Raw genomic sequence first — 13,783 nt, 5'->3', positions numbered from 1 at the left:
CTTCCTCCTAGGCAGGAACTAGTCAGCTGTAGGTTATACCAGGGCTTTCATACACTTTTCATTCTTTTGCCACTATTATTCTTATTATCTCATTCCTATCACTTTTGTGGGGTTATTATTATTAATAATTATTACTGTTGGTAATTATAGTTAATAATTATTGCTCATCAATACTTATTAATAATAAGTTTATAATTATTATTACTCATAAGATTATTTTATGATTATTAATAATTTTTTAACCCTTACCTTCCATCTTAGAATCAATGCTGTGTATTGGTTCCAAGGCAGAAGAGTGGTAAGGGCTAGGCAATGGGGGTTAAGTGACTTGTCCAGGGTCACACAGCTAGGAAGTATCTGAAGCCAGATTTGAACTTAGGACCTCCCATCTCTAGGCCTATCTCTCAATCCACTGAGCCACTCAGCTGTCCCCTATTAACAATTCTTAATTGATAATTATTTTTCATTAATAATTTTTAAACTTTCTCCATGACACAGAGAAATAATTTTTAATGATTGTTTTCTGACATTTTATGATTCATATTCTCTCCCTCCCTGTATCCCTTCCTCCCAGGCAGTAAATAATTTGTTATAGGTTATACCAGTGCTTTCATACACTTTTCATTCTTTTATCACTATTATTCTTATTATCTCATTTCTATCATTTTTATGGTGTTATTATTGTTGTTAATACTTATTAGTAATTATTGTTAATAATAATTGTTAGTTAATAATTATGTTTAATGATGTTTTAATTAAAGATTTTTCTTCACTAATAATTATTGTCCATATTTATATCTTTTAATTAACAATTATTAACAAATGTCTATTAAAATAATTGTTAATAATTATTGTTAATAAATGTGATGAATAATTATAGTTAATATTAGTAACAATGTTACCCATGAGACCTTGGGTTAGTCTCTTCACCTCTTTGAGACTCAGTTTCCTCTTTGCCTAAAATCAGAATAATTTTTTTTGTTCTTTTTTTCTTTTTTTTTTTCTTTTTTTTCTTCTTTTTTTTAAACCCTTGTACTTCGGTGTATTTTCTCATAGGTGGAAGAGTGGTAAGGGTGGGCAATGGGGGCCAAGTGACCTGCCCAGGGTCACACAGCTGGAAGTGGCTGAGGCCGGGTTTGAACCTAGGACCTTCCGTCTCTAGGCCTGACTCTCACTCCACTGAGCTCCCAGCTGCCCCCTAAAATCAGAATAATTTTTGTTGTTATTGGGTCATTTCATTTGTGTTGATTCTTTGTGATTCCATTTTTGGTTTTCTTGGCAAAGATACTAGAGTGATTTGCCATTTCCTTCTCCAACTCATTTTACAGATGAGAAAAGTGAGGCAAACAGGGTTACGTGACTTGCCCAGGGTCATACAGCTAGTAATCCCAGAAGTGGGATTTGGCCCCAGGTCTTTCAGACTCATAATAAATCCTAATAATTGCAAATCTTAAAATATTATAGAAATCTGTGCTGAGTGCTTTACATACAATCTCTTTCTGGATGCAGTGAGGTAGGTTCTAGTAGGATTCTTATCTCTATTTTACAGATGAAGAAACTGAGGCTCAGAAACATAAAGGGACTTGCCCATGATCCACAGAGCTAGGAAATGTTGGAAGCAGGATTTGAACACTGCTCTTTCTGATTCTAAGCTCAGCCCTCTAACTACTGTCACATTGCCTCACCTGCAAAAGCCATGAAGCCACGATGCTCTCTCTGGGAGGCTTGCTTGCCCTCTTGATGTCTCTCTGACCCAAAGCGACTGCCCTACATTTTGCCGTGGGGCTGCACTCAGCCCAGCAGCAGTGTCCCTTCTCAAAGCACATCACCAGTTTGGCTTTGTCCAACTCATCTGAGCCCTTGGTACAGTGAGGGGGCAAGCAGGGGCAAGTGTCATGGAGGGCCAAACAAGGAAGGCAGTAAATATTTGAGTTTCTATGGCAAGTATTTCCCAATCTTTGCCTCAGTGCTAAGTAGTAGAATGCCTTGCACAGAGTAAGAGTTCAAGAAACATCCGAGCAATGGCCAATATGGAGATGTGTTGCATGACATTTAAAAAAAAAATGTTTGAATGAAAAACGAACCAACTTTTTTGAAGGGAAGCTACGAACACTCCTCCTCTGGCCTCTGGGTGTTTGCTGGCTAGTGCCTGCTTTGCCACAATCCAGCTACGTACCTTTGAGCATCTCATTTCCTTTCTTTGGGTCTCAGATTAAACTAAATGAGTTCCAAGGTCCTTTCTGGCTCAACAGTCGAGGAGTCTCTGAACCTTCTCCATCCAGCCCAGTTGTGGAATAAATGAGAGAGTGCATCAGAGCATGGCACTGCTCCTCTGACTGTGTGTGTGGGTAGGTGGGTGGTTAGACTATGGGCAAAGGGGGGCAAGCCTGCTTGCTTGGTCCTATGACAGGCCAGGCTAGCTCCCGGAGCCCCAGCCCCATGACCTACACCCAGGTAACTGTCTGGAAGATACGTAGAACAGGCCACAAGAGGGAGCAGGCAAGGGAATGAAGACGTAAGAACTCCATCACCATTCCTGGAAAAAGTTGAGTCAGACCCATCACCTTCCTGTGCTATCAGTTATTTGGAATCAAGAGCTTTTAAAAAGAACAAGGAAGGACGCTTTCATCTGAAATTTTAAGACTAGCAATGCCACCAAAAGCCTTTCAAAAGGATATGCTATCTTCCCTAGGTCTGCCATACAACTTAGAAGTTTGGGGAGTTGTGAGGTTTTCTTGGCAGAGATACTGGAGTAGTTTCTCATTTCCTGCTCTAGCTTATTTAATGGATGAGGAAACTGAGGCATACAGGGTTCAGTGACTTGCCCAGGGTCACCTAGCTAGTTAGTGTCTGAAGCTAGGTTTGAACTCAGAAAGATGAGTCTCCCTGACTCCAGGTCCAGTGCTCTGTCCACCTCACCACCTAGTTGCTTTTTGGGGGTTACTTCCTGAAATCATAAGATCTAAGACTTAGAAGGGATTCTGGAGGGCAAAAAGTCTAAGCCATAGATTTGTAGAGAATCCTCTGTACAGTGTATCAGTCAGTTTAATAGTACTTATGAAGTGTGCCAGTGCTTAACTGTGTTTGTCTCCGTTTCTATCTCTAAAATGAGCTGAGAAGGAAATGGCTAAGTGCTATCCCAACAAACAGTCATCCAGTCTTGACATCAGCACCTCCAGCAGGGCGAAACCATCCCTTCTCAAGGCAGCCCATTCCACTTCTCTGTAACTGTTAGGAAATGTTTTCTTTTTATCAAGCCTAGCCCGACATTTCTTCAATTTAGATCTACTGTTGCTAGTTTTTTTCCTCAGAGGTCAAGCAGAACAGGGTTACCCCCTCTTTCCTGTGACATCCCTTCAGATATTCATACACAGGTATGTGGGCCCCCCTCCAGACCCCTCTTGTCCAGTCCCCAGTGGGCATAGCATTAGGAGAGGGAAGGGACCTCAGGGGAGAGCTAGTCTAACCCCCCCCCCCGCCTCGTTACAGATTCCTTTGATCCCTCCTTGTATGATATCTTCTGTTTGTAATCCAGTCATTTGTCAGTCATGTCCCAGCTCCTCAAGACCTCACTGGGTTTTCTTGGCAAAGATACTAGAGTGGTTTGCCGTTTCCTTCTCACCTCAAAGATGAGGTAACTGAAGGGGTAGCTGGGTGGCTCAGTGGGTAGAGAGCCAGGGCTGCAGACACTTCCTAGCTGTGTGACCCCGTGCAAGTCATTTAACTCCCATTACCAAACCCTGCTCTTCTGCCTTGGAACCAACACACATGGAAAGTAAGGGTTTTTGTTTTGGAGGAGGAGGAGGAGAAGAAGAGAAAGAGAATTATAGACCCATTAATGACCTCGCTTTGAATATATGATCAATCCATTCTGAACCCAAATACTCATGTTCTCATATGTTCCCAGTGCCTAGCACAGTGCCTAGCCTATTGCGAGTCCAATTTCTCCATGTTGTCCTTAACGATTGCACTGTGACTGTGAAATGCTTAGATGAAATCCAGCCACACTAAGCCTATGGCTTTCCCTTGACCCTAGTAGACCAGTAATCGTGTCTAGAAAGAAACAAGATTAGTTTGTCATGACCGCTTCTGGATGAAGCCACGCTAGTCCTTGATGATCACTGCCACCTTCTCTAAATACTCAAGTCATCTCTTTCATAATATAATCTAGAATTTTGTCATGGCTTCAGAGTCCATCTCACCCGTTTCAAGGAAGATTTGCCCTCTTCTCTTTTTTGGAAATGAGGACATTTGTTCATCTCTCATTTCCCATCCTCCATGAATCTTCAAAGATCACCCACGATGGCTCAGTAATCATGTCTGCCAGTGATTTGGGGGGGTTTCTTTGTAGCCCCAATGCTTGGCACAATGCGAGGCCCATAGGAAGTACTTCGTAAATATTTGATGAAATAACAACTGGAATTCATTGAGGGCCACGAGATGATCTCCTTCCTTCATATAGCTTGAGTTTCAACTCCTTAAAATGGGAAGAGCACTTCCACAGAACACTTCTAGTCCAATATCCAGTTGAAGCATGAACCCCCTCATCACCTTGTCAAAAGGACTTGGGGGGAAGGTTGCAGCTAAGTGGCTCAGTAGATAGAGAGTAAAGCCTGGAAATGGGAGGTTCTGAATTCAAATGTGACCTCACACGCTTCTGAGCTGTGTGACCCTGGGCAAGTTACTTAACCCCCATTGCCTAGGCTTGACCACTTTTTTGTCCTAGAACCAATACATGGTATTAAATCTAAGATAAAAGATATGAATTTTTTCATTTAATTTTTTAAAAGGGATTTGGCATCAAAAGATAGAGCTATAAATCCCAACTCTGCCCCTTTAAGATAATAAAAAATAATGATAATAATTATATTAATAGCAAGCATTTCCAGAGCATTTTTAAGATCTACAAAGCATTTTACAAATATTATCTCATTTGATCACCACAACAACCCTAAGAAGTGGATGCTCTTATGATCCCCATTTTACAGGTGAGGGAGGCAAAGGTTAAGTCACATGGCTGCTGTCTAAAGCTGGACTTGAGCTCAGCTCTTCCTGACTCCAGGTCCAATGCTTTATCCATTGAGCCACCTAGTTGCTTCCAAGGGAGAGGTTAAATGACTTGTCCAGGACCATACAGATGGTAAATGTCTAAGTCTGGACTTGAATTCAGATCTTCCTGACTCTACCAGAGCTCTACCTACCAAGCCTTTTTTTCCTTAGCAGTAAAATTAGGAAATTGGACTCAATTTTATCTCTAGGTTTCCTTTTCGCCCTAGATTCTATGATCTCTATACGATCTTATAGTCATCCTACCATGTTCCAGTGATGGGAAACCCACGATCTTACAATGTAGCCTGTTCTATTGTTGGACATCCCAGAGCTTCATTCTTCTGTAATTAAAATAAAATCCATCTTCCTGCCGCTCCCACCTATGGTTCCTATCTCTGCCAGCTGGGCACAGGCAGGAGAAGTCTAATCCATCTTCTTACCTGACAGCCTTTCAAATGTTTGAAGAGAGCTTCCTCGTGCTCCGTCCCAGCCCACCCTCCCGCCTTCCGATCCGCAGCCTAAACTCTCCTGCTCCTTCTCTAGGTCCTGTCATGCCCCCCATGGCCAGTCCCATTCCTGACCCATTTGCCCTCCTCTTGAGATGTCAGTGTCCTTCCTGACATGCAGCACCCAGAATCAGATATTCTTTTCCAGAGATGGTCTCCTCACCAGAGAACAAGAGTGCCACCTCCTCTCCTGTTCTGGCTATGCTACTCCATTAATGAAGTCCAAGATCAGGTCTGCTTTTTGGGGCTGCCGCTGCATCCTGGAGACCAGAATTGTATTCACGCTCTACTAAAACATCCCAGGTCTTGGCTAAAGAAACGTAACTTTCAGGTGGTACATCTCCTTCATCTCATACTTTATGGAGCTGGATTTCCTTTCATCTAAGTGTGACCCTGGGTGAGTCACTTAACCCCGTTTGCCTCAGTTTCCTCATCTGTAAAAAATAAGCTGGAGAAGGAAATGGGAAACCACTCCAATAACTTTGCCAAGAAAACCTTAAATGGGGTCATGATGAGTAGGACATGACTAAACAACAATAAAAATTAGACTGAAAAAAGATTACTTATGGACTATTGCATGGCATGGCGGGTAGAACACAAGGTCTGGAGTCAGGTCTGGAGTCAGGAAAGACTCATCTTCCCAAGTTCAATTTCCACTTCAGATGCTTACTAACTAACTGTATGACCCTGGACAAGCCACTGAACCCTTTTGCCTCAGTTTCCTCATCTGTAAAATGTGCTGGAGAAGGAAATGGCAAACTATTCCAGTATCATCAAGAAAACCCCAAATGGGGTCCCAAAGAGTTAGACATGACTGAAAAAATAACAATAACAAATAGTAAGGTACAGGAATTCACCTTTATCCAATATGACTCAGTGGTAAGAGTCATGGATTAGGAAATCAGAGGTCCTGGCTTCAAATCTTGACTTTGCTACTTGTTACCTGTGTGACCACGGGCAAGTCACTTCACCTGTACTGGTCTATAAAAAGAGGAGGTTGGGCTAGATGCTGAGGTCCTTGCCAGGTCTAAATCTCTGATCCTTTCATCCCTAATAATTTTATTTTGCCAGCTTCGGTCCAGCAGACTAGACTCCTGACACTGTTCTGGATCTTGACCTCTGCTCTCCAGCAGGGCACCTATCTCTCCCTCCCAGCTTCAAGCCAGCCCCAAAGTAAATAAACAGGCTATCATGGAGATGGCATAAGGGATTAGGGGCATGGAAAACCTGGATCTAATTTCTGCCTCCACTCTTTGCTAACTGTATGATCCTAGCCATCATTTCATCTCACTCAGACTTATTTTCCTCATCTGTATAATAGGGATAGTTCTAGAACCTACAGAAGGCAGAGAGGTAGTGGGGCAGTGGAGTGCTGGACTTGAAATTAGGATGAGCTGGGTTCAAGTCCTGCCTCAGACACTAACTGATTGCATGATCATGGGCAGGTCACTTAACCTCAATCTGCCTCAGTTTCTTCATCTGTAAAATAGGGATAATATTAGCACCTATTTCACAGAGTTGCTGTGATAATCGAATGGGATAATAGAGCATATTTGTGTTATATACATAATTTATTTAAGCACTTTGTACTTTATAAGTGACATATAAATGCTAGCTATTATTAAACGCACTGATCTAGGACAATCCTGAAAGACTTATGCCAGGGAATGCATCCACCTCCAGAGAAAGACCTGTTGGAGTCATCTTTCCTATCAGCATATTTTTGGTTTTAGTTACGTATGACTTAGCTCTTACAACAATGACCTATGTGAAAGCGTGTTTTGCGTGATGATCAATCAAATCAAATAAATGCTAGCTATTATTATGAGAGGCAGCAAGATGGCTCAGGAAGTAAGAGTTCTAGACTTGAAGTCGGGAAGACCTGAGTTCAGATCCAGCCTCAGACATTTACTGGCTATGTGACCCTGTGAAAGTCTCAACCTACGTTTCTTGTAAACTTATAAAATGAGTGATAATCGAACCTACCTCCCAGAGCTGTTTTAAGGATCAAGTGGGATAATAATTGTAAAGAGCTTAGCACAGAGCCAGGTACAAAGTAAGTGCTTAATAAAGACTCATTTCCTTCTTTCTACGTAAACTTGAATGTGTGGTATAACTGTTTACTATTATAATTATCTCTGTTATTACTGAAATCATTCCTAAAAATGCCAACCAGAAGAGAAAAGAAAAGAGCCCAGCACATGCCCCTGTAGACCTCCTTCTCCTCTTTGGGGCTGGTCATTCCAGGAGCCCTCACTATACTCCACAGCCCACACATCTCCATCTTACTGGCAATGGTTTGGAGGGGGACTCAAATGCCTTTCTGAAAGCTAGGCGTTTTGTACCTGGACTTTCCCTCTGATCACACACACACACACACACACACACACACACACCCTTATATACTGGCTTAGAACTGGAAAGGACCTATTCCGACCCTCTTATTTTACAGCTAGGGCTATTGAGAAATGAAGTGGGTACTGGCATTTAAGCCTAGATCCTTTAATTCCATTTTCCAGCCCTCTTTCTGTTATAACTCCTAGTTCTACAGTCTCTTGAAGGTTTGCAAAAGGCTTTCTTCACAACCATTCTGTAAGGTTGACAGTGAGACTGTTGTAACTCCCATTTTAGAGATAAAGAAGCTGAGGCATAGCGAGAGAAGGGTATTCTCTCCTAACCCTAACCCTAAATTCGTTTCTATCATGCCTCTATTCCCAAAGTAAAGTTGAAAATGTTTAATTTGAAATTAAGGGAAGCTGCTCCTATGGTCACCACTTATTTAAGAAATGTAAAACAAATAAATAATAATAAAGTCCTCTGGTTTGAGCATAAAAAAATGCTAAAGCCTATCAGATCTGGGATTCATATCCAGGTCCAATCCCAAACGCAGGGTTCTTGGCACTTGGATGCTTACAAGAGAGATGAAGGCAGCTGAACTGAAACCAGGAACTCTTGTTTGCAAAAACAATTGGGGGGTAACAGCCCCGCAGTGCAGAGGTCAAAACCCAACCAGGGGTGAGTAAGTGGTCCAAGGCAGCATCCGAAAATCAGGCATAATAATATCTGGAGAAGGAGACTCTCTTCTGGCAAGTCTAGCTGTCCCCATTACACAGACTGGGAGTGAAGGTAGGACCCTGGAGAGGGGTACCTTGGGAATGGGACCCTGGAGGGACTTATGCTGTGTACCAGCTCAAGACAAGGCACAGAGATAGCAATGACCTAGGGGAGAAAGTGTATCCCACCCCAGGATACCTTAGAGCAAAGCCCCATTTACCCAGTTGTACCAAGAAGGAGAGGCACCAGTGCCATGTAACCAAGGATAAATAAATATGTCAGTGCCAGTATTGCTGTCAGATGCAGAGAGTCCCTGATGGGTCTGACTGCTTCTGAAGATGGGAGAGCCATTAGCAGACATGTCCTAGACAGCTGTGATCGCAGGTTGATGAAGCATCATTATAATGCGAGATCAGAGCAGCTATTGGGGGGCATTATTTTTAGCAGGAAGGTGTCACAGTGCCTGGGAAGCATGGCAATTATATGTCATCCCTTCACCATTTATTCATCTCATCATTTCTGGACCATTTCAGTCATTTGGGAGACCACTTTAACCCTTCGGGGCCTGATCATCTTGGGACAGGAGAGGCTATAGAAATGGACGTTGTTCCTCTAAAATGAGGCATAAAAAGCAAAATGTCTTGATGGCAGGTACCATCGAGGGTTAGCTTACCAGACTCAGTCTCCCAAGCTATTTTTCAACATGGATCTTCACACTCCTTTCCAACCAAAAGCCTTTCTAGGCTGTAGCCAGGAAAACACAAGGAATCGTGGAAATGCAAGTGAGAACGAGCTTAAAGGTCTCCTAGTCCAGCCCTCTTATTTTACAGCTGGAGAAGCTGAGGCTCAGAGCAAGATATGATTGACCCAAGGTCACATAGCAAGTCAATGGCAAGAGGAGTCGACTCAGGTTTCCACCCATCCTGTCTTGACTTTTTCATCGTCTGGATGTGCCAGTCAGTCAGCTCCCATCTATTAAGGGCTTACAGTGTGGCAGACACTGTGCGGAGTGCTAAGAGGAGCAGATCACAGGAATTGCAGCTGGAAGGGAGCTTACTTAGAGCCCAAACCCCTCATCTTACACAAAGCTCAAAGAGGGAGCCTTGCCACCATCAAATCCAAACCCCTCATTTTGCAGATGAAAAAACCAGATTCAGGGAAATCAGATGACTTGCCCAGAGTCACCCAGGGAGTGAGAAAGAGTGTGAGGGTTGGGAGCTCTCTGCTCCTCTCATTCCAAACCCACTCCTCTTACCATCATACCATGCTGCTAGGCAAGGGACCAGTGCACAAGATCCAGATTTGGGACTTTGCATCTTTGTGATGTTGGGCAAGTCATTTCTGGACCTCCATTTTCTCATCTGCTAATTAGGGATAACACCTTTACTTCCTGTTTCATGGGTTTGCTGTGAGGGTCAAAGATGTCAGCATTCTATGAATGGGAAGTGTTCATGGGGAGGGGGTGGAGAGAGGAGGAAGGAGGTAAGCCCAAAGCCCACAGCCCACCTAAGGGATACAGATCACTTCTTTATCCAAGTTCTTGCTTGTTTTATTTTAGTTTTTGATGCTATAAAAGTTCAGCTGGCCATTGTGTGTTGTCCTTCTCTTCTCTTTCTCTGTAAAGGAGGTCTGCTTCCTCTCTTCCTTTTTCTATAAGGTGCCACCTTTGTCTCCTCCTTCCTTATTCTCCTTTTCTTCCTTCTTTCTTCCTCTTCCTCCTCCTCCTTCCTCCTTCATTTTTCCCTTTCTTCCTCCTCCCTCCTCTTCCTCCTCCTTCATCTTTCCTTTCCTTCTTCCTCCTCCCTCCTCTTCCTCTTCCTTCCTCTTCCTTCATCTTTCCTTTTCTTCTTCCTCCTCCCTCCTTCCTCTTCTTCTTTCCTCTTTTCCTCCTTCCTCCTCCTTTCTCCTCCTCCTCCTCCTCTTTGACCTTCTTCTCTTCTTCCATAACCTATTCTCACTCTACCCAATTTTCTTCTCGGACTTAAAAATCAAGAAGTCAAGATTCAGATCCCAGATGGACCCTTCATTAGACTTGGGGGTCAGCTTGCTTGGCATACTAGAAAACACACTTCTCTCTACTTGGTATATGTCATGGATTCTCTCCAGACCTTCTCTGCAGAGCCCCAGAAACCTCTTCTCATGGAAGATGCATGTCACCACAAGAAGTTGCTTCCACCCCAGTGGCCTCCCCCCTCTGATTGGCTATAGCTCCTTCTACAACTTGCATTTCAAGGAGGAGGCCCAGGCCAGCCATGACTTTATGGAATAGCTTCTCCCATCCTTTTCAGCTTCCTTTCATGGGCTCTCTCCCTTTAATTAGAAAGTAAGCTCCTTGGAACAGCTAGGTGGTTCAGCAGATAAAATGCCAGGCCAGGAGACAGGATGTCCTGGGTTCAAATCTGGCCTCGGACACTTCCTAGCTGTATGACCTTGGACAAATCACTTAACCCCGATAGCCTGGTCTAAACCACTCATCTGCCTTAGAGCCAAGAAGGAAGGGAAGAGTTTTGGGTTTTGTTTTGTTTTTAATCCCCCTGAAATGGGGAGTCAAGGAGAACTGGTTCTCCCACCAGCCTGTTCTTTCAAATAGTAAATAGATTGTAGAATTATGTTTTTTAACATACACAGTAACCTTTAATTTCTTCCCTTGAATGACTAAACAAGCAGTTATTTGCCAAGAATCCATTGTTTTAAGAAGCTTAAATATAACAGCACCAATGAAAGACCCAGAGGAAAAACCCAGGAGAAAAACACTCTCCATCTTCCTCTCTTCAACCCCTTCCTCCCTGTCCCCACACCCTTGGAGAAAGCCCAGGCCTTAGAGCAATACAAGCTGGAAAGGTGGAGAGATGGATGATTCTTGGCCAGAACTCCCAGTCCACCCACGGCCACTATCAAGGCCTCCTGAAAAAGTTGACTCCAGATGGGTCCGGCCAGACAGGAAGTGTCAGCGCGGGGACTTTGGGGCCAAGTCCCTGCCTGAGATGAAAAACTGAACGTTCGCGTGGTCTTTCCCAATCGGGGCAGGAGCAAAGGAAGACAACGAATGGCCAAATGGACTCCTATATCTCTCCATAGTCATGTCCTCCCATTCACTTCCAGGAACAGTGGATTGGAATCAGCTGCCTCAGCCCAGCCTCCAAAGCAAAGAGATACATCTGGGCTGTGAATTGTGCAAGTAGATTGATGGAGACCTTCAGGACAAGGGAGAGTGATTTTTCTCATTAAAGCCAATGGGTCTGTTCAGACAAGATGCCTGTGCTGAGACTAATGGGAGACTGTGGGAAGCTCTCCATGATACATCCACAAGAAAGCCATCAAATAGAGCCATCAAAATATCAGAAAGGTGCAATTTTTCAAGAGGGAGCAGCAAGGGTGGGTCTGATTTACCCATATGCCAGTAGGGCGCCTAGGTTGGTACAGTGGCTAGAGCTCTGGGCCTGGAATCAGGCAGATCTGAGTTCAAATCCAGCCTCGGATGCTAGCTGTGACCCTGAACAATCAACCAAACAACAACAACGAGGGATGAGAGGCAGAAGTCATGACGGAGTGTGTTCCAGGCATGAGGGACCACAAGACTGGCTGCCTCAATGCCCATTTTACACATTGTAGGTACTAAATAAATGTCTCTTGGATTGGCTTTGGCTTTGACCAGATCATTTCTTCTGCCTGAGTCTCAGCTTAGCTATCTGTAAAATGAAGAAATTGGGCTAATTGGTTCCCTTAGAATCCAGCTAATTTATAATGCCGTGGGTCCATTACCTAGTAGATAAGGGCAGAATAATTAAGGTGGGAAAGAGGGAAGTTGAGGGTAAGGACTTGGAAAGGGAGAAGAAAGACCATCAGAACTGGAAGAGGCCTTAATGATCATTAGATTCAATCTCCTCATTTTATAGGTGAGGTGAATGAGATTTAGAAAAGATAGATGACTTGCCCAAGATCATACAATTGAATGGCAGAACTGGGACTAAAACCTAGCTTTCCTGATTGTCCATCTGGGGCTCTTTCCTCTACTGTGATGCCTTGAAAGTAACACGATTATTTTCCAGGCTTCATCACCTCTTCCCTGGATGATTGCATTATATTGCATCTTAATTGCATCCTCTCCCCTCAAATAAAGGCAGGTAGGATACACAGTAGATAAAGATCCAGGCTTGGAGTCAGGAAGACCCAAGTTCAAATCTGGTCTCAAACTCTTATTAGCTGTATGACCCTGGGCTAGTCATGTAACCTCTATTTACCTCAATTCCTCATCTGTAAAATGGGGAAAAACTGGAAAAGGAATTGGCAATCTACTCTAACATCCTTGCTAAAAAAAAAATTCATATAGAATTAGCTATGCCTAAATGCCTAAATAAAAGAATATATATAAGGTACTCAAGTACTTGGAATACAGAGAACAAAGAAACAAAAAACGTGATTACCCAAGGAGTAAAAAGCAATGTGACCCTGGGTAGTCACGTCACTCTGTTTGCCTCAGTTTCCTCATTTGTCAAATAAGCTGGAGAAGGAAAAGACAAACCCCTCCAGTATCTTTGCCAAGAAAACCCCAACTGGTGAAGGGGAAAGGAGGAGCATGAATCATGTAACCATGTTAAAAATGAATATTAATAAATGTTTAAAAAAAAAGAAAAGAAAACCCCAACTGGAGTCAAGTCACTTTACCCTGTTTGCCTCAGTTTCCTCATTTGTCAAATGAGCTGGAGAAGGAAAAGACAAACCCCTCCAATACCTTTGCCAAGAAAACTCCAAGTGCAGTCAAGTCACTTCACCCTGTTTGCCTCAGTTTCCTCAAATGAGCTGGAGAAGGAAATGGCAAATCATTCCAGTATCTCTGCCAAGAAAACCCTGAATGAGGTCATGAAAAGTGAGACACAACTGAAAATGACCAAACCTCAGGCCAGCAAAAAGGTCATTGCGTCTTGGAGGACTCCTTAAATAAGAATTGAGCTCATTTCTCAAGCCAGGAGACACTGATTTGGAGATAAGAAAACAGAGTTTGAATCCTTGCTCCCCCAATTGCCAGCCATGGGACTCTGGGCAAGTCATTAACCTCTTTGTTTGTAGAAGGAGCCTGGTTCAGTCTGATAGAGCTCCAGGGAGGTGAGCCTTTGTTTGGGGCATTTCCTTTTCCCAAGGAAGGTGTGGACATGCTCCTGAGATTCCTCACTGAG

Source organism: Gracilinanus agilis, chromosome 4 (assembly GCF_016433145.1).
Source record: "Gracilinanus agilis isolate LMUSP501 chromosome 4, AgileGrace, whole genome shotgun sequence".
Classification (NCBI taxonomy): Eukaryota; Metazoa; Chordata; class Mammalia; order Didelphimorphia; family Didelphidae; genus Gracilinanus; species Gracilinanus agilis.
This window is presented reverse-complemented; position numbering follows the sequence as displayed.